Raw genomic sequence first — 19,546 nt, forward strand, 5'->3', positions numbered from 1 at the left:
TAAGTCTGTAAAAGTTGTTTAAATAGTAAACTAGTAACCTAGGTTTACAGAAAATGGATAAACTAAGATGATTGGTGCAGAAATCCACTTCTGGGGCCCACTTGGTGTGTGCTGGGGCTGAGACTAATGCTTTCCACGTGTGGAGGCCTTTCTTGGCGTCAAACTCCAGGTTTTGACGTGTTTTGGGCGTTCAACTCCGGATCATGACGTTTTTCTGGCGTTTAACTCCAGACAGCAGCGTGTACTTGGCGTTCAACGCCAAGTTACGTCGTCAATCTTCGCGCAAAGTATGGACTATTATATATTGCTGGAAAGCCCTGGATGTCTACTTTCCAACGCCGTTGAGAGCGCGCCAATTGGACTCCTGTAGCTCCAGAAAATCCATTTCGAGTGCAGGGAGGTCAGGATCCAACAGCATCAGCAGTCCTTTTTCAGCCTAAGTCAGATTTTTGCTCAGCTCCCTCAATTTCAGCCAGAAAATACCTGAAATCACAGAAAAACACACAAACTCATAGTAAAGTCCAGAAATATGATTTTTGCCTAGAAACTAATATTATTTTACTAAAAACTAACTGAAACATGCTAAAATCTACATGAAATTACCCCCAAAGAGCGTACAAAATATCCGCTCATCAATGGCCCGATCCACAGTAACTTCAGATCGGTTGCTAGTAGGAATGATGGAGCGTTGAATGAACTCCAACCATCCTCTAGCCACAGGCTTGAGGTCCAGTCTTCTTAGTTGGACTGGCTTGCCTTTGGAGTCTCTCTTCCATTGAGCTCCTTCCACACATATGTCCATTAGGACTTGGTCCAACCTTTGATTAAAGTTGACCCTTCTAGTGTAGGGGCGTTCATCTCCCTGCATCATGGGCAAGTGGAATGCCAATCTCACGTTTTCCGGACTAAAATCTAAGTATTTCCCCCGAACCATTGTGAGATAGTTCTTTGGACTCGGGTTCATACTTTGATCATGGTTCTTAGTAATCCATGCATTGGCATAGAACTCTTGAACCATTAAGATTCCGACTTGTTGCATGAGGTTGGTTAGGACTTCCCAACCTCTTCTTCGAATTTCATGTCGGATCTCCGGATACTCATTTTTCTTGAGCTTGAAAGGGACCTCAGGGATCACCTTCTTCTTTGCCACAACATCATAGAAGTGGTCTTGATGGCTCTTGGAGATGAATCTTTCCATCTCCCATGACTCGGAGGTGGAAGCTTTTGTCTTCCTTTTTCCTTTTCTAGAGGATACTCCGGCCTTAGGTGCCATTGATGGTAATGGAAAAACAAAAAAAGCTTATGATTTTACCACACCAAACTTAAAATATTGCTCGCCCTCGAGCAATAGAAGAAAGAAGAGAAGAAGAAGAAGAAGAGAATATGGAGGAGAAGGGGAAGTGTAGGTTTGATCAAGGTATGGAGGAGGGGGTTGTGTTGTGTGAAAATGAAGTAGAATGGAAGGGTATATATAGGGAGAGGGGAGAGTGAAGTTTCGGCCATTTAGGGTGGGATTGGGTGGGAAAATGTTTTTGAATTTTGAAGGTAGGTGGGGTTTATGGGGAAGAGTGGATGGATGTGAGTGGTGAAGGGGGTGATTGAGAAGAGGAATTGAGGTGATTAGTGAAGAGTGTTGGGAAGTGTGACATGGGGAATACAAATCACAAAAATAGGATTAGGAGGTAAGGTGGGAATATAGTAGGTAGGGATCCTGTGGGGTCCACAGATCCTGAGGTGTCAAGGAATTCCATCCCTGCACCAAATATGCATGTAAATTACCTTTGCACACCATTCTGGCGTTTAAACGCCGTGTGGTGCACATTCTGGGCGTTCAACGCCCATGTAAAGCATGTTTCTGGCGTTGAACGCCAGTTTCATGCTTGTTACTGGCGTTCAGCGCCAGCTTTTCTTCTCTAGGCACATTCCTGGCGTTCAGCGCCAGAATGTTGCTTATTTCTGGCGTTCAGCGCCAGAATGATGCTCTGTTCTGGCGTTGAATGCCGGCCAGATGCATCTTACTGGCGTTGAACGCCAGCCTATGCTTACTCCAGGGTGTGATTTTTTTTCTTCTACTGTTTTTGATTCTGTTTTTAATTTTTATGATTTTTTCGTGACTCCTTATGATCATGTACCTAAGAAAACACAAAATAACAATAAAATAAAATAAAATAAAAATTAGATAAATAAAATTGGGTTGCCTCCCAACAAGCGCTTCTTTAATGTCAATAGCTTGACAGTGGCTCTCATGGAGCCACAAGGTGATCAGGTCAATGTTGCATAGTCCCAACACCAAACTTAGAGTTTGGATATGGGGTCTTGACACCAAACTTAGAGTTTGGTTGTGGCCTTCCAACACCAAACTTAGAGTTTGACTGTGGGGGCTCTTCTTGACTCTGAACTGAGAGAAGCTCTTCATGCTTACTCTCTTTTGTCACAGAGGGATGGCCATGTGCCTTAAACACAAGGTAGTCTCCATTCAATTGAAGGACTAATTCTCCTCTGTTGACATCTATCACAGCTCCTGCTGTGGCTAGGAAAGGTCTTCCAAGGATGATGCAATCATCCTCTTCCTTCCTAGTGTCTAAGATTATGAAATCAGCAGGGATGTAAAGGCCTTCAACCTTTACTAGCACGTCCTCTACTATTCCATAAGCTTGTCTCAATGACTTATCTGCCAATTGTAATGAGAATAAGGCAGGTTGTACCTCAATGATCCCCAGCTTCTCCATAGAGAGTGGCATAAGATTTATTCCTGACCCCAAATCACACAGAGCTTTCTCAAAGGTCATGGTACCTATGGTACAAGGTATTAAGAACTTGCCAGGATCTTGTCTCTTTTGAGGTAAAATTTGCTGAATCCAGGTATCTAGTTCACTAATGAGCAAGGGAGGTTCACTTTCCCAAGTCTTATTACCAAACAACTTGGCTTTCAGCTTCATGATAGCTCCTAAATATTGAGCAACTTGCTCTCTAAGTACATCTTCATCCTCTTTAGAGGAAGAATAGTCTTCAGAGCTCATGAATGGCAGAAGGAGATTTAATGGAATCTCTATGGTCTCTATATGAGCCTCAGATTCCCTTGGATCCTTAATAGGAAACTCCTTCTTACTTGAGGGACGTCCCAGGAGGTCTTCCTCACTAGGATTTTCGTCCTCCTCCTCCCTTGTGCATTCGGCCATATTGATTATATCAATGGCCTTGCATTCTCCTTTTGGATTCTCTTCTGTATTGCTTGGGAGAATACTGGGAGGAGTTTCAATGACTTTCTTACTCAGCTAGCCCACTTGTGCCTCCAGATTTCTGATGGAGGATCTTGTTTCACTCATGAAACTGAAAGTGGCCTTTGACAGATCAGAGACTAGATTGGCTAAATTAGAAGTGTTTTGTTCAGAATTCTCTGTCTGTTGCTGAGAAGATAATGGGAAAGGCTTGCTATTGCTCAGCCTGTTGCGTCCACCATTGTTAAAGCCTTGTTGAGGCTTTTGTTGATCCTTCCATGAGAAATTTGTATGATTTCTCCATGATGAGTTATAGGTGTTTCCATAAGGTTCACCCATGTAATTAACCTCTGCCATGGCAGGGTTCTCAGGATCATAAGCTTCTTCAGAAGCTGCCTCTTTAGTACTGTTGGATGCATGTTGCCATCCATTCAGATTTTGAGAGATCATGTTGACCTGTTGAGTCAACACTTTGTTCTGAGCCAATATGGCATTCAGAGTATCAATTTCAAGAACTTCTTTCTTCTGAGGTATCCCATTATTCACGGAATTCCTCTCAGAAGTGTACATGAATTGGTTGTTTGCAACCATGTCAATGAGTTCTTGAGCCTCTTCAGGCGTTTTCTTTAGGTGAATAGATCCACCTACAGAATGGTCCAATGACATTTTCAAAAATTCAGACAGACCATAATAGAATATATCTAATATGGTCCATTCTGAAAACATGTCAGATGGACACCTTTTGGTCAGCTGCTTGTATCTTTCCCAAGCTTCATAGAGGGATTCACCATCTTTTTGTTTGAAGGTTTGAACATCCACTCTTAGCTTGCTCAGTTTTTGAGGAGGAAAGAATTTATCCAAGAAGGCTGTGACCAGCTTATCCCAGGAGTCCAGGCTATCCTTGGGTTGTGAATCCAACCATATTCTAGCTCTGTCTCTTACAGCAAAAGGGAAAAGCATGAGTCTGTAGACTTCAGGATCAACTCCATTCGTCTTTACAGTCTCACAGATCTGCAAGAACTCAGTTAAAAACTGATAAGGATCTTCAGATGGAAGTCCATAAAACTTGCAGTTTTGTTGCATTAAGGCAACTAGCTGAGGTTTCAGCTCAAAGTTATTGGCTCCAATGGCAGGAATGGAGATGCTTCTTCCATCAAACTTGGACGTTGGCTTTGTGAAGTCACCAAGCATTCTCCTTGCATTATTATTATTTTCGGCTGCCATCTCCTTCTCTTGTTCGAAAATTTCTGAAAGGTTGTTTCTGGATTGTTGTAATTTAGTTTCTCTTAGTTTCCTTTTCAGAGTCCTTTCAGGTTCAGGATCAATTTCAACAAGAGTGCCTTTTTCCCTGTTCCTGCTCATATGAAAGAGAAGAAAATAAGAAAAGAAAGAGGAATCCTCTATGTCACAGTATAGAGATTCCTTTATGTTAGTAGAAAAAGAAAGGGGAGAAGAATGTAGAAGAGGGGATTCAGATATTTAGAATGAGAGAGGTGAAGAGAAGTGTTAGTAATTAAATAATTAAATAGAATAAGAAAAGAGAGGGAGAATTTCGAAAATAATTTTTTTAAAAATGGGTTAGTTATTTTCGAAAATTAAAGATAAAATATAATTAAAATTAAAATTTAGAACAAAAAGAATTTTTGAAAAAGAGGTGAGATATTTTCGAAAATCAGAGAGGGAAAAGTAGTTAGGTGGTTTTGAAAAAGATAAGAAACAAACACAAAGTTAGTTAGTTGATTGAAAAAGATTTGAAATTAAATTTTAAAAAGATAAGAAGATAAGAAGTTAGATAAGATATTTTGAAATCAAATTTTGAAAAAGATAAAATTTTGAGAAGGATAAGATAAAAAGATAAGATAAAAATTTTAATAAAAAGATATTTTGAAAAAGATTTAATTTTTAGAATGACTTAACTAACAAGAAACTACAAGATAAGATTCTAGAATTTAAAGATTGAACCTTTCTTAACAAGAAAGTAACAAACTTCAAATTTTTGAATCAATCACATTAATTGTTAGCATATTTTCGAAAATTTGATATAAAGATAAGAAAAAGATTTTTGAAAAAGATTTTTGAAATTTTCGAAAAAGAGGAAAAATTGGAAAAGATATGATTTTTAAAAAAAGATTTTGAAAAGATAAGATTTTTAAATTTTTGAAAATTTGACTTGACTTGTAAGAAACAACTAATTTTAAAAATTTTTGACCAAGTCAACCCAAAATTTCGAAAATTTGGAGGGAAATAAGGAAAAGATATTTTTTGATTTTTTTTGAATTTTTGATTATGAGAGAGAAAAACAACAAAAATACTCAATGCATGAAATTTTTAGATCAAAACAATGAATGCATGCAAGAATGCTATGAATGTCAAGATGAACACCAAGAACACTTTGAAGATCATGATGAACATCAAGAACATAATTTTAAAAAATTTTTGATGCAAATAAAACATGCAAGACACCAAACTTAGAAATCTTTAATACATGGATACTAGCAAACAAAAAATGCATAAGAAAAACAACAAACAACACAAAGCAAGAAAACATCAAGATCAAACAAGAGGACTTATCAAGAACAACTTGAAGATCATGAAGAACACTATGAATGCATGGAATTTTTGAAAAATGCAAGAAAAATTTTTAAAGCATGCAATTGACACCAAACTTAAAAATTGACTCAAGACTCAAACAAGAAACACAAAATATTTTTTATTTTTATGATTTTCTAATTTTTTTGGATTTTTATTAATTTTTTTTCGAAATTATTTTTGGAAAAACGAAAAAGAAAAGAAAAATTTTGAAAAAGTTTTTGAAAAGAAAATTACCTAATCTGAGCAACAAGATAAACCGCCAGTTGTCCAAACTCGAACAATCCCCGGCAACGGCGCCAAAAACTTGGTGGACGAAATTGTGATCACATCAATGTAGTATTCTTTGTTGTTGTATGGGATCATTATTATGGCACCTATGTGTGGACACAACTCCGTTCAACTTAACCAGCAAGTGTACTGGGTCATCCAAGTAATATCTTACGTGAGTAAGGGTCGATCCCACAGAGATTGTTGGTATGAAGCAAGCTATGGTCACCTTGTAAATCTCAGTTAGGCAGATTAAATGGTTATGGGTTTCGAAAATTAATAATAAATAGAAAATAAAAAGGGATAGAAATACTTATGTAAATTAATAGTGGGAATTTCAGATAGGCGTATGGAGATGCTGTACTCCTCTTGAATCTCTACTTTCTCATTGCTTTCATCCAATCATTCTTACTCCTTTCCATGGCAAGCTGTATGTAGGGCATCACTGTTGTCAATGGCTACATCCCATCCTCTCAGTGAAAACGTTCCTATGCTCTGTCACAGCACGGCTAATCATCTGTCGGTTCTCAATCAGGTTGGAATAGAATCCCTTGATTCTTTTGCGTTTGTCATCACGCCCAGCCTTCAGGAGTTTGAAGCTCGTCACAGTCATTCAATCCTAGAATCCTACTCAGAATACCATATACAAGATTTAGACTTTCCGGATCCTCATGAATGCCGCCATCTATCTAACTTATACCACGAAGATTCTGTTGGGGAATCTAAGAGATATGCGCCCGGCCTAAGGTAGAACGGAAGTGGTTGTCAGTCACGCGCGTTCATAGGTGAGAATGATGATGAGTGTCACGGATCATCACATTCATCAAGTTGAAGTGCAACGTATATCTTGGAATAAGAATAAAAGAGAATTGAACATAAAGTAATGGTAATTGTATTGAAACTTGAGGTACAGCAGAGCTCCACACCCTTAATCTATGGTGTGCAGAAACTCCACCGTTGAAAATACATAAGTGAAAGGTTCAGGCATGGCCGAATGGCCAGCCCCCATGATCTGAGAACTATGCGCCCCCAGATGTTCCTTAGATCTAAAGTGATCAAAAGATGTCTAATACAATAGTTAAATGCCCTATATATACTAGACTAGCTACTAGGGTTTACATGAGTAAGTAATTGATGCATAAATCCACTTCCGGGGCCCACTTGGTGTATGCTTGGGCTGAGCTTGATCTATCCACGAGCTGAGGCTTTTCTTGGAGTTGAACTCCAAGTTATAACGTGTTTTGGGCGTTCAACTCTGGATCATGACGTGTTTCTGGCGTTTAACTCCAGACAGCAGCATGTACTTGGCGTTCAATGCTAAGTTACGTCGTCAATTTCCGAATAAAGTATGGACTATTATATATTGCTGGAAAGCTCTGGATGTCTACTTTTCAACGCCGTTAAGAGCGCACCATTTGGAGTTCTGTAGCTCCAGAAAATCCATTTCGAGTGCAGGGAGGTCTGATTCCAACCGCATCAGCAGTCCTTTTGTCAGCCTTTTTCAGAGTTTTGCTCAAGTCCCTCAATTTCAGCCAGAAATTACCTGAAATCATAGAAAAACACACAAACTCATAGTAAAGTCCAGAAATGTGAATTTAACATAAAAACTAATGAAAACATCCCTAAAAGTAGCTTGAACTTACTAAAAACTACCTAAAAACAATGCTAAAAAGCGTATAAATTATCCGCTCATCAATAGGTTTTATGTAGTAGCTGCGGAGATTAGGACTCGTATGTACATTCTGCGTGATCATCCTTTCCATCACCCGATTGACACTCCATAGTTTAACCCCGACATGCCCTATGAGTTCCCACTGCAGTGGCTCCACCCGGATGCTCCATTTCACCCGTTTCATGATGGGCCGGTGCCTCACCAGCATCCTGATCAGCCTGCGGATCAGGCGGACCCTGAGCCTGAGCCCATGGAGGAGCATTTTCCAGAGCCTGTACCGGAGGAGGACATCCCCGTGGAGCAGATCTCAGTATCTTCATCCGAGCCATCTTCCGAGGAGCCGCTCACCGCCTCTATTAGTGGACCGGCGAGTGCTGGTCAGACCAGTAGCACGAGTGCCAGTGCCCCTCCCGAGATTATAGAGATTTCCGATGATGAAGACGAGGATCCTGAGGAGTGTTCTGATGTGGTTGTGATCTCTTCTGACGATGACAGCTGAGTCCTGGGAGCTGCGGTTGTGCCTTTTGATATATTTTTTTTTGTGTTAGCCTAGCCTTTGTGTTAATCTCTCACTTTTGGTCAGACTCACTGAGAGAGTAGGGTGTACATAGTGGACTAGGCTAGTTCGGGTGCCAGTTTAGGGGTTTTCTATATGGACCAGGGCCTGGAGTGTTGAGTTGTACATAGTAGTATTTCTGAAGGGTTGTATGCTAACTCAGGATATATATATATATATATATATATATATATATATATATATATATATATATATATATATATATATACATACATATATGTACGACAATACCTGTATGCTTATGCTTGTGTATGTTTAATTTAGTTGTCCTTGCAAGTTTTCTATAAAAGTTTATCCAAAACTCGATAGTACGCTAATCCGATTACAGGCTTAATAATACATAGTAAAGGTTTCATGTGAACAAGTTGGTGACACTTGATTTCTGGTATGATCATGACTTACTGGATATTGGGTCGTTACAGATTCAGAGCTCTAGCTCGAGCGCATCAATGTCTATTACCATGAGGCCAGCGACAGAAAGTACGTGCCACGCGTCGTCTTGATGGATTTGGAGCCTGGAACCATAGATTAAATTAGATCCGATCCGATTAGGCAGATCTTCTACCCCGATTATTTTGTGTTTAGGCAGTCCGATGCGGGTAACAATTAGGCCAAAGGTTACTACATGGAGAGAGCTGAGCTCATCGACTCTATCTTGGATGTTTTTAAGAAGGAGGCCAAAAATTGCAATTGCTTAGCTTGTAGGGGTTTCATACCACCATTTTTTGGGAGGTGGTATTGGCTCAGGCATGGGAACCCTTCTCATCTCAAAGATCCAGGAAAAATATCCAGACTGTATGATATTAACATTTTTCATCTCGTTTGGTGATACAGGGATGTAACAATGCCAGTAAATAGGGATGAGCTGCGGAGCCTGATTCAACATGCGCCACGTAGAGCATGTGATCCGGGTCGGGTCTTGGGATCGGGCCCCCAAGAAAGGTGCCAGAATATGGTTTTTGAGACTTGACGGCAAAGGATGGAGGAGGTTGGTAGGTTGAGAAGGAACTTGAGCTACTGATCGGAGGAGGAACGCGAGTAGGGCTCAATGGGGTTCAACGTCCAAATGCATCGTTTTGATGCACAGGGACCTATTGGTCCCTTAACTTTTTGCCAACCATCCACATCATCATCGTAACGGACACATCACCATTCTCTCCTTCAGATCAATATTTTCCGTTACGTTTTTAACCCCAACTTCACATAGGAGTATAATTGTCATGCGTTCTTAAATGTGAGGGACTTAAATGTCCATGTGTAAAAAAGTCTTGTTTAAGCGGTTTAGTGAGTTAACCAATAAACCAACCTAACTTAGTTGGCTTAGATTATCATTAATTAGCATAAATTGTTCACTACAATCAGGCACGAACTGACACAGGAAAAAGTGGGGAGGGAGCACTTGCTCCCACTGAAATTTCATTTTTTTTAAATTATACCTATATATAATATACTCCCATTCTAAATTTTAAATGACCCTGCTACAAATAAACTAAGCTCAATTACTCATTTTTTGCATTTGATAAGAAGAAGTTAATTTGTTTAGTTGAATTTTATCTATATGAATTCTCTTCTACTCAATTTTTGGCACTTGATAGTTAACTTGAGAATTTTATATTGGATATGTGTCTTGATGATCAACTCTCAAATATAAATAGAATTGGTGGATTATCTTAAACGTTAGTTGAGACAAAAAAAATATATTGTTTATTCATTGGTGTTTTTTCTGTTGAAATTAGCTTTTATTCTATCCGTGACAATGGCATCAGTTGAAAGAACATTTTCTGCTATGAATATAATAAAGAGTCGACTTCATAATCGAATAAGAGACAAGTGGTTGAATGATTGTTTAGTTACATATATAGAAAGAGAGACATTCAATCAAGTTGATAATAAAACACTTATTCAACATTTTTAAAAATATGAAAATAAGAAGAAAAGTACCTTCAAATTTTGAAAAGAAGAAAATTTGTGACTAATGTAATTTTTTTGTAATTGAATAACCAATGTGCACTTTTAATTTTTTTATTTTAAATTAATATATCATTTAATAGTAATGTGTATTATTTTTACCTCCAACATAAATTTTTTGAGCCTATCACTGATTATAATACTAGCATATTCGCATGCTTAAGTGGTATTATGTATAATACATTCATGAGTAAACCATATTCAAGTATGGATGATACAAAATTGATTATTTCATATAGAAATCTATCGAGTATTTGTTCGTTACATTACATGTGAGATTTTTTTTGTCCTGTGCATGGCTCAAGAACTTTGATGGTGTTTGGTCATTTCCAAACACAATGAAACAACATTTTAAGAATTGAATAGTTGTATCAATAAAAAAAAAATGTTAAAAAATAGTTTATTTATTTATTTTAATGTTATTTTAAGTATTGAGTTGAGTAAAAATGAGTGGATATTTTAGAATAAAATAACAACTGATCCATCACCTTATAACTCAGTCTTTATTATGCATTATGAGTTATAACTCGGCATTAACTATCATTCATTCTTTTGCTTGTAACTGACACCTTCATTACCGACTTAATGACCATCATTTCTATCTTAATGACGAAACGGTCATAACATCAATTCTATTCATCAATTCTATGCCTATAAAAGAAATCTTCTATATCTAATCTCAAGGAGTAACATGATAAGTTCTATATCATGTAATACATTCTATATTCATAAAATTATTATAAACAAGACATTCTATATTCATAGAATTATTATAAACACAATATAACACATGATAACTTTCATTTCATGTCTTACATTCTATATTCATAGAATTATTATATACCTCTTAAACACTTACTGACTTGAGCGTCGGAGTGTCTTTTGCAGGTACCCACCCCTTTGTTCTCTCCTTGCCGACGTATAACTCCTCCCGACGAGAAGCTCGAAGACATTCATCGACGGACGAGCTATACACCGACCAAACTCAGCAAGAACAACAACACAAACTATTAATGTCATCTACAAAATCTGTGAAATAAGTGTAGCATCTGACTCTTTATTGGTTATTGAAGACCATCAAAAACGAAATTAAATGACATTTAGTGGGAGTTTGGTTTTTTTACTTTAACAAAAAAATTTAATTGAAAATTATTATATATGAAAAATTTTAATTAAAAATTATAAGATAATTGACTTAAGACTACTTTCTTACTTATAAGATAGTTGAACGTATTATATATCACAATAATTATATACAAATATCTCGAAACATATCTCAAATATTATAGAAATAAATGATTGTATTTAAAATTATAAATATTAGTCACTTTTGTAGATGGTTTTTGCAAAATTATAAGAATATGCTAAAAAATGTATTATTCATGTACATAATCGAAACACAATTCTAATTTATGCACTGAAAAAATTATAATAATATTAATAGAGTTGAAATGAATTAAAAGTGAGTAAATAACTTTTTTAATATTTGACTATTTGTCCGAACGATAAAGTATCCTTCTACAGTTTGAAAATTTTTAATCCGTTTTCAATCATCTAAAAAATTAGTCTACACAAATTCTAAAATTAGTTGTCAAACAGTGATATACTGATGTATCAAATATGAATATCATGTGTATATTAACATATAAATAATTTTTAAAAAGAAGGACTAATAAGTCTATTTAAAAAAAAAACTCTCTTCATCTTCTTTCCTCTCAACTCTCTTCACCACCCTTTTTTTTGGTGTAGAGGCAAGTGCTCCTACTACAATTTAAAATTTTTTTGAATAATACATGATAATAATATTTTTTTGTCTCTATTAGATTATTAAATTTAACCTGACAATAAATTTTTACTCAATCTTATTTTAATACTTGATAGTCAATTTGAGAACTTCATATTAGATATGCATTATAATGATAATTCTCAAAGTTAAATGAAATTAGTGTTCTTTCTTAAAAATCGACTCGAAAAAATATTATTTATCTATTGGTGGTTCTTCTTTTGCAATTAGCACTTAGAAGACATTCAAATAAATATGTCCAAAAACGTCTTTTTATAAAAATGTTTAGATGTCACAATTTAATTGGACATATTTATTAAACTAGTCAATTTATTTCTTAATAAACCATAACAAAATCGATTTATTATAGCAGCAATAATAAACTCAATTGTCCATATTATAATTATTAGAACGATTTGATCTGATTGATTTACATAATTTGAACCAAGTGCTTAAATTTTTTTGAAACAAATAAATAAATTCCTGACTTTTTATCCTGCAGATATTTAAGTCTTGAAGATTTGAAAATGCTATTAATCCCCTGACAAAAAAAAAAAAATACACACACACACTAGCTCTAGCCCAATCTCTCACTTTGACCCAAAAAATCATCGTAACCCTAGTTCAATCTCTCACTAATCTCTCACTTTGACCAAAAAAAGAAACACCCTAGCCCTAGTCCAATCTCTCACTCTACCCAAAAATAAAAATTCTAACCCTAGTCCAATCTCTCACTTTGACAAGAAAAAATACCCTAACTCTAGCCCAATCTCTCACTAATTTCTTAGACCAAAAAAAGAAACACTTTAACCCTAACCCAATCTCTCATTAATCTCTCACTCAGACAAAAAAAATACCCTAATCCTCAACGAGTCAACATCTTCTTTCTCTTTCTTTCTCATTGAAGCTAAAACTCTCTGATCTCTTATTTACTGGCTCTCGCAATCTCAAGCATAGTTGTCAAAATCGAACCAAACTGACTAACGAACCAAAAATTGGTGAATCGGCCATATGACTGATCTGAGACTCTAGATGATGCATACAGCCGAATAAGAAAGAAAACTAGTGAGGATCGATTTGGTAGAAAATCGGTGAACCGGTTAGGTTTTAAAATCCAGGCCGGTTCAAATTGAAAAAATTAAAAAGAAAAGAGACCCCATCCAAACAAAACCCTAGCACTACTCCCCCATTCTCTTTTCCTTCAGAGTTCAGAGAGACTGAGACTCTCCCCTATTCTTGTCTCCTTCAATCTCAGCTTCACCTTGCTATTCTCCCCCATTCTCCTTCGTGAGTTCGTCTTTCCTGGCTTCCTGAAGAACTGAACGACTGAACCCATCTTCCAAAATATTATTTAATAAAGTTTTATGATAGTCCCTTACCATGGCATATTAAACTTTCTCATCCCATACAAAACATTTTTAACATTTATCAAAGTTTTTGAAATTGAATTTCTATTTAGAATTAGATCACATTTTGGTTTGAAGTAAACAACAACTATATATTATTTGAAATTATGGTACCTCCTAATCTTTTTAACTAACTCACTAGCCAATCAAGCCCTATTTGTAGCTTTATTGGAGTTTTTTCTTAGACATGTATAATCATCATTAAATATATTCATTTGCCAATAAAAATCTTCATGTTTCCTTGAGGCATATACTATTAAATTATACCATTTAACTTTGCAAATAATGTAACACCTAATGCTATCATTCTTTTTTAATCTTATTCTCTTACCCTCTTGAATTATTTAAACTCTCTCATAGCCTCTCTAAATTCATATTTAGTGTTAACTTTTATTCCCACCTGAAGTTGAAACTCACCAAACCTTACATCATCTCTAAAAATTAAAAAATCGTTAGATTCTTCTTCATTCTCAAAATTAGAAGGAGTTTTCATCTTTTCTTAGTGATAAGAGTTAGCACCATTAGACTCGTCATCTGGGTCTAATGTTTCATCCATTATACCTTGCCTTGCCCTATGACTTCTAAAATCCCTAATCCACCTCTGTATCTAAAACCTCCTCAACCTAAGCATCCTCACCTTCCAGTATCTTTTTTTCCTTTGCAAAGATTGACGCAGAGAATTTCTTAAATTTCAGTTTTCACTAGACTTGTATTTTTGTCCTAATTTGTAGGAGCTATCTTTTAAACTATCATCATTACTGGAATTATCATTAGGTCATTGTTCTTGCTAAATTTTTGTCTTTAGTAACAAATATTGTACAAAGTCTAATAGCTTGAGATGTGATATTCTTTTAGATTAGATTGTGTTTAGATTATAAAATAGTATTTTTCTTGGACTTGGTAGTTGGTTTGTGTCTAATTTTGGGAGGGGTTATTTTTATTAAACTACTCTTCTACCTTAACCCATGACAACAATAAAGAAGTCTCATGGTCCACAAATTCACATAGTCATTTTTGGAAACATCAAAAACTAGACTAGGATTTATGGCTCTAACTGAGTCCAAAAACCCTGATCCATAGGAGAATTCTGCGAGTTCACTTTCATTCATTGGTTTTGCAGTGGTCATAAGAGAAGACTTTATAGCTGCAGAGACCAATCAGGATGAAAAGTCTTAATATATACAACTGCACCAGCAACATGGGGGCATGACTTTGAGGTTCCAGAGAGTATGTTGTATTTCACAGATCTTTTATCTGTTTTATCCTGAGAAGGTGGTGCAAGAAGTGAGTAAGCAGCCAATTAAAATTGTGATAAGATCCACACCATCGGCAATGGCATAATAAAAAGCAACCAATATGGCATCAGCTCTACACTCTCGTTTACTGCACACACTATAAGCAGCAATTCTTTCTGATGGGATACCTCCTCTTGCAACTCCTTCGACGATTCCATAAAAGCTTGCTCCCACTACTTTATTCCCTGCTGCAATTGATACTGTGTGAGTTTCATGCCCAACAACGTCTCTTGCTGAAGGTTTGCCTTTTAGATAGTGTCTTGCATCGATTATTTTTTTGTTGCATCTAAAGTTTTTAGCACCTTTGCATGCACCTTTTCACTTTTTGAGAATTAGACCGAAACCATGATCATTGAAGCTCTCTGATTCTGGTGTCTATAACTCCGATTATAACATCACTCTCACCAGTTTTGTTTCTACGTATCAATTCTTTGAACCCCATGAAGTCCCAAGACCTTGTAGTTTGTAGTTTCAGTGTTCTGCTTAGAGAAACAGAAACCACTCCTACCATCTTTTTCAGCTTCTCTCTTTCTTGGTTAGTGATCATTGCAGTAAAATCATTAAAGCTCTTATAATAACTTTTAACCATGTGATTTGTTGCATCGTTATCATTAGTAGTTTGTTGCAGCATACTAAGATGGTGGGATGTTGGAGAATAACTATGCTTTGGGAGTGATCCCATGTATACAATGTGAAGATTCTTATTAGCATCATTAGCACTATTTACTAAGGATTTTATTATAGTTGGCCATTATTCAAGTATGTTAGATACATGTATCCAATGGCTTGATTACATATATAAAATATAATTGATGTCTTAAGAGTCTTGGTATCCTCCTTGAAAAGTAGTGACGGACCCAGAAAATTTTAAGAGTGGGGACAAAAATATATATACTAAAATAAATTTTGTTAAATATTATTAATTATATAGAGATATAAAAATTAAAGAGTTAGTGAACACTTTCATTCTTAAAATACTATTCATTATATATAATTTATAAAAAAATATTTTTTATTTCTAAAACTTGAACTTAAAATATTTTAATTAAATTATAAATACCTTATTATCCTAACTAATTTTTTATACATATTTAATAATAAAAGACTGAATTAATTGGTACAATGATACACTAATATTTATAATTTGAAACTAGAATTATATATAAATACTAAAAAAATTAAATCTGTATCCGAAAAGTATGTTTATATAAAATAACAGAAACATAATTCACAATTTTTTCTTTCTTTCTTTTTAAAATAATTAAATTTGTTATATATTTTTTAATTTAATTCTGATATAATGTTAGATGAAAGATTTTATACATCTGTTTAATTATGTATTATAATTAATATATTTTTCTATTACTATTTCTAAAAATAAAAAATATATTCTAAATTAGTAAATTAATCAATTTATTTTAAAATTTTATAGGCAAGATAGGTACATATAATAGAACAAAAGATAAAAAATAAGTAATAAAAATGAATAAATCGAAAATAAAATAAAATATATAAAGTCACGAAAAAAATAAAATATTAGATTAATACCTAAACTACAATTGTTTGAATTAAAATTTGCAATTGAAAATATCAAAAAGAGAAACAATGAAATTGAAAGATACATAGGGTCATAGAGAACTATATAAAAAACATAAAAAAATTTAAAATTTATTTTTTGATGAAGAGAAGATGACCACTAGACAGGGAATAGGAAAAAAAGTGGAAAATATAAAAATAAAAAGAGGGTTTAAGGGAATAAAGGAGTAACGACACAAGAAAAAAATTTGATTAGGTTAAATAATAATCAAAATGATAGAGAAATAAAAAAAGTGAATTTGAAACTTTAGCTAATTGAGTTTAATTTATTTATAATGAGGTCATTTAAAATTTGAAGTGGGGGCATATTATATATAACTATATTTTTTAAAAAAATTAAAAATATTGTGGGGGCAAGTGCCCCCTCTTCTTTGTTACTGGGTCCGTCCCTGTTGAAGAGGATACATAAGCTATCATTTTTCCGGTGAGAAATCATCCTGCTTCTTTTTCAACCTCCTCCCATAATGAATAATCAATTTTTCAATTTAGCTCATAATCAAACCAATCTCTATTACATCCATCCAAGTAAAAATCTAACATCAGCCTTGGTGATCATGTTTTAACAGGAAACAACTATCATTTATTGAATAGTCACTATGACCTGAATTTGTGGTTAGCACTGGTCTAATTTTTTATGTTTGCAAAAATGATTATCTGAATTTGTGAGTCACGAGACTTCTTTATTGTTGTCATGGGCTAATGTAGAAAAATAGTTTAATCATTTATAAGTTCTAAAACAAAATTGGAATTTGGATTAGACTTGGTGTTGAAAGTTGAAGCAAGCTTGGTGTTCTCCTTGGAATTGGGCTTGAGATTAGGGTTGGGATTGGGCTTTGAATTAAGCTTGAATTGCTCTTAGGCCTGGAAGTCAACTTTAAATTTGGGTTGGGGTTAACTTTGGGATTGAGATTGGAATTAGGGTTAGAATTTGAAATTAGTTTCATGCTGCATTTAGAAGTGGTGAATATAATACGGTTCTTGTCTAACTTAAAAGTAGTTTTAAATTTGGCACTTAAGTTGATGTTACATATTAAAATAGAATTAGGGTTATAGTTTGAGGTAGGAGTGAAAGTGTTGTTGGAAATAATTTTAGTATTCTGAGAAGTGTTGGCACGGGGTTAGGATTGGAAGTTGTACATGGCTTGCTCTTTAAGTCTTCCTCACGAACCTTTATTCATGATCAACACATACCCCAACTTCTTTCAATGATAAAATTTTTAGTGTTGACATTTCAAACTCATAATAAACATCAACAATTTTATTGGTCCTTTGTACATAAAAATACATTTCTCTTGACTCATTGTCATGTGTTAGAACTCTCAATCCAACATCCAAATTTTTACTCCTGAATTAGTCACCAACACTCATATATTTTGCTATATTCAAATTTCTTGTAACAGCTTTTAGTGTGTCCTAGGATCCCTTTTTTTGTTGCTTGAAAAGATCCAATTGCTATGATGTCTTCATCAAAGGTCATTTGCTTATCTGCCCCAATCGAAATTGTGATAAGATCCACACCATCGACAATGGCATCATCAAAAGTAACCAATATGGCATCAGCTCTGCACTCTCGTTCACTACACACTATAAGCAGCAATTCTTGCTGATGGGATACCTCCTCTTGCAACTCCTTCGGCAATTCCATAGAAGCTTGTTCCAACTACTTCATTCACTGCTACAATTGATACTGTGAGAGTTTCATGTCCAACAATGTCTCTTGCTGAAGGTTGACCTTTTAGATAGTGTCTTGCACCGATTTTTTTTATTGCATCTAAAATTTTTAGCATCTTTGCATGCACCTTTCCACTTTTTAGGAATTAGACCGAAACCATGATCGTTGAAGCTCTCTGACTCTGGCCAGATTTCGGTGTCTATAACTCCGATTATAACATCACTCTCACCAGTTTTGTTTCTATGTAAATTTTTTGAACCCCATGAAGTCCCAAGACCTTGTAGTTTGTAGTTTCAGTGTTCTGCTGGGAGAAATAGAAACCACTCCTTCCATCTTTTTCAGCTTCTCTCTTTCTTGGTTAGTGATCATTGCAGCAAAACCATTAAAGCTCTTATAATAACTTTTAACCATGTGATTTGTTGCATCGTTATCATTAGTAGTTTGTTGCAGCATACTAAGATGGTGAGATGTTGGAGAATAATTATGCCTTGGGAGTGATCCCATGTATACAATGTAAAGATTCTTATTAGCATCATTAGCACTACTTACTAAGGATTTCATGATGAAATAGGCATATAAGAAAAGTAGAAAATTATAGTTGGCCATTGTTCAAGTATGTTAGATACAAGTATCCAATGGCTTGATTACATATATAAAATATAATTGATGTCTTAAGAGTCTTGGTATCCTCCTTGAAGAGGATACATAAGCTATCCTCTTTTCGGTGAGAAATCATCCTGTTTTTTTTTTTCAACCTCCTCCCATAATGAATAATCAATTTTTCAATTTAGCTCAGAATCAAACCAATCTTTATTACATCCATCCAAGTAAAAATCCAACATCAGCCTTGGTTATCCCTGTTCTAACAGGAAATAACTATCATTCATAGAGTAGTCATTATGGCCTGAATTTGTGGTTATCCCTGGTCTAATTTTTTATGTTTGCAAAAATGACTATCTGAATTTGTGGGTCACGAGACTTCTCTATTGTTGTCATTGGCTAATGTAGAAAAATAGTTTAATAATATTTAAGTTCTAAAACAAAATTGAATTTTGGATTAGACTTGGTGTTAATAGTTGAAGTAAGCTTGGTATTCTCCTTGGAATTGGACTTGAGATTAGGGTTGGGATTGGGCTTTGAATTAAGCTTGGATTGCTCTTAGGCTTGGGAGTCAATTTTAAATTTGGGTTGGGGTTAACTTTGTGGTTGGGATTGGAATTAAGGTTAGAATTTGAAATTAATTTCATGCTACATTTAGAAGTGGTGAATATAATACGGTTCTTGTCTAACTTAAAAAAGTAGTTTTAAATTTGGGACTTGAGTTGATGTTACATATTAAAGTAGAATTAGGGTTATAGTTGGAGGTAGGAGTGAAAGTGTTGTTGAAAATTGACGTCGGGATTTTTGCCAGTAAAGAAGTTCATAAATACAGTCGCGTTGTAGATATAGTCTCTAAACCGACAGAAATCCCTTCGTACAAACGTTTTAGTTGTCACAAGT

The 19,546-nt window shown here is 35.0% G+C and overlaps 2 pseudogenes; both read right to left on the reverse strand.

The window, feature by feature from the left end:
- Positions 1-14,742: 14,742 nt before the first annotated feature.
- On the reverse strand, positions 14,743-17,552 carry LOC130949306 (subtilisin-like protease SBT4.13; annotated as a pseudogene).
- A 176-nt stretch (positions 17,553-17,728) lies between these two features.
- Positions 17,729-18,652, reverse strand: LOC130949307 (subtilisin-like protease SBT4.9; annotated as a pseudogene).
- Between the last annotated feature and the right edge of the window lie 894 nt (positions 18,653-19,546).

Source organism: Arachis stenosperma, chromosome 9, assembly GCF_014773155.1.
Source record: "Arachis stenosperma cultivar V10309 chromosome 9, arast.V10309.gnm1.PFL2, whole genome shotgun sequence".
Classification (NCBI taxonomy): Eukaryota; Viridiplantae; Streptophyta; class Magnoliopsida; order Fabales; family Fabaceae; genus Arachis; species Arachis stenosperma.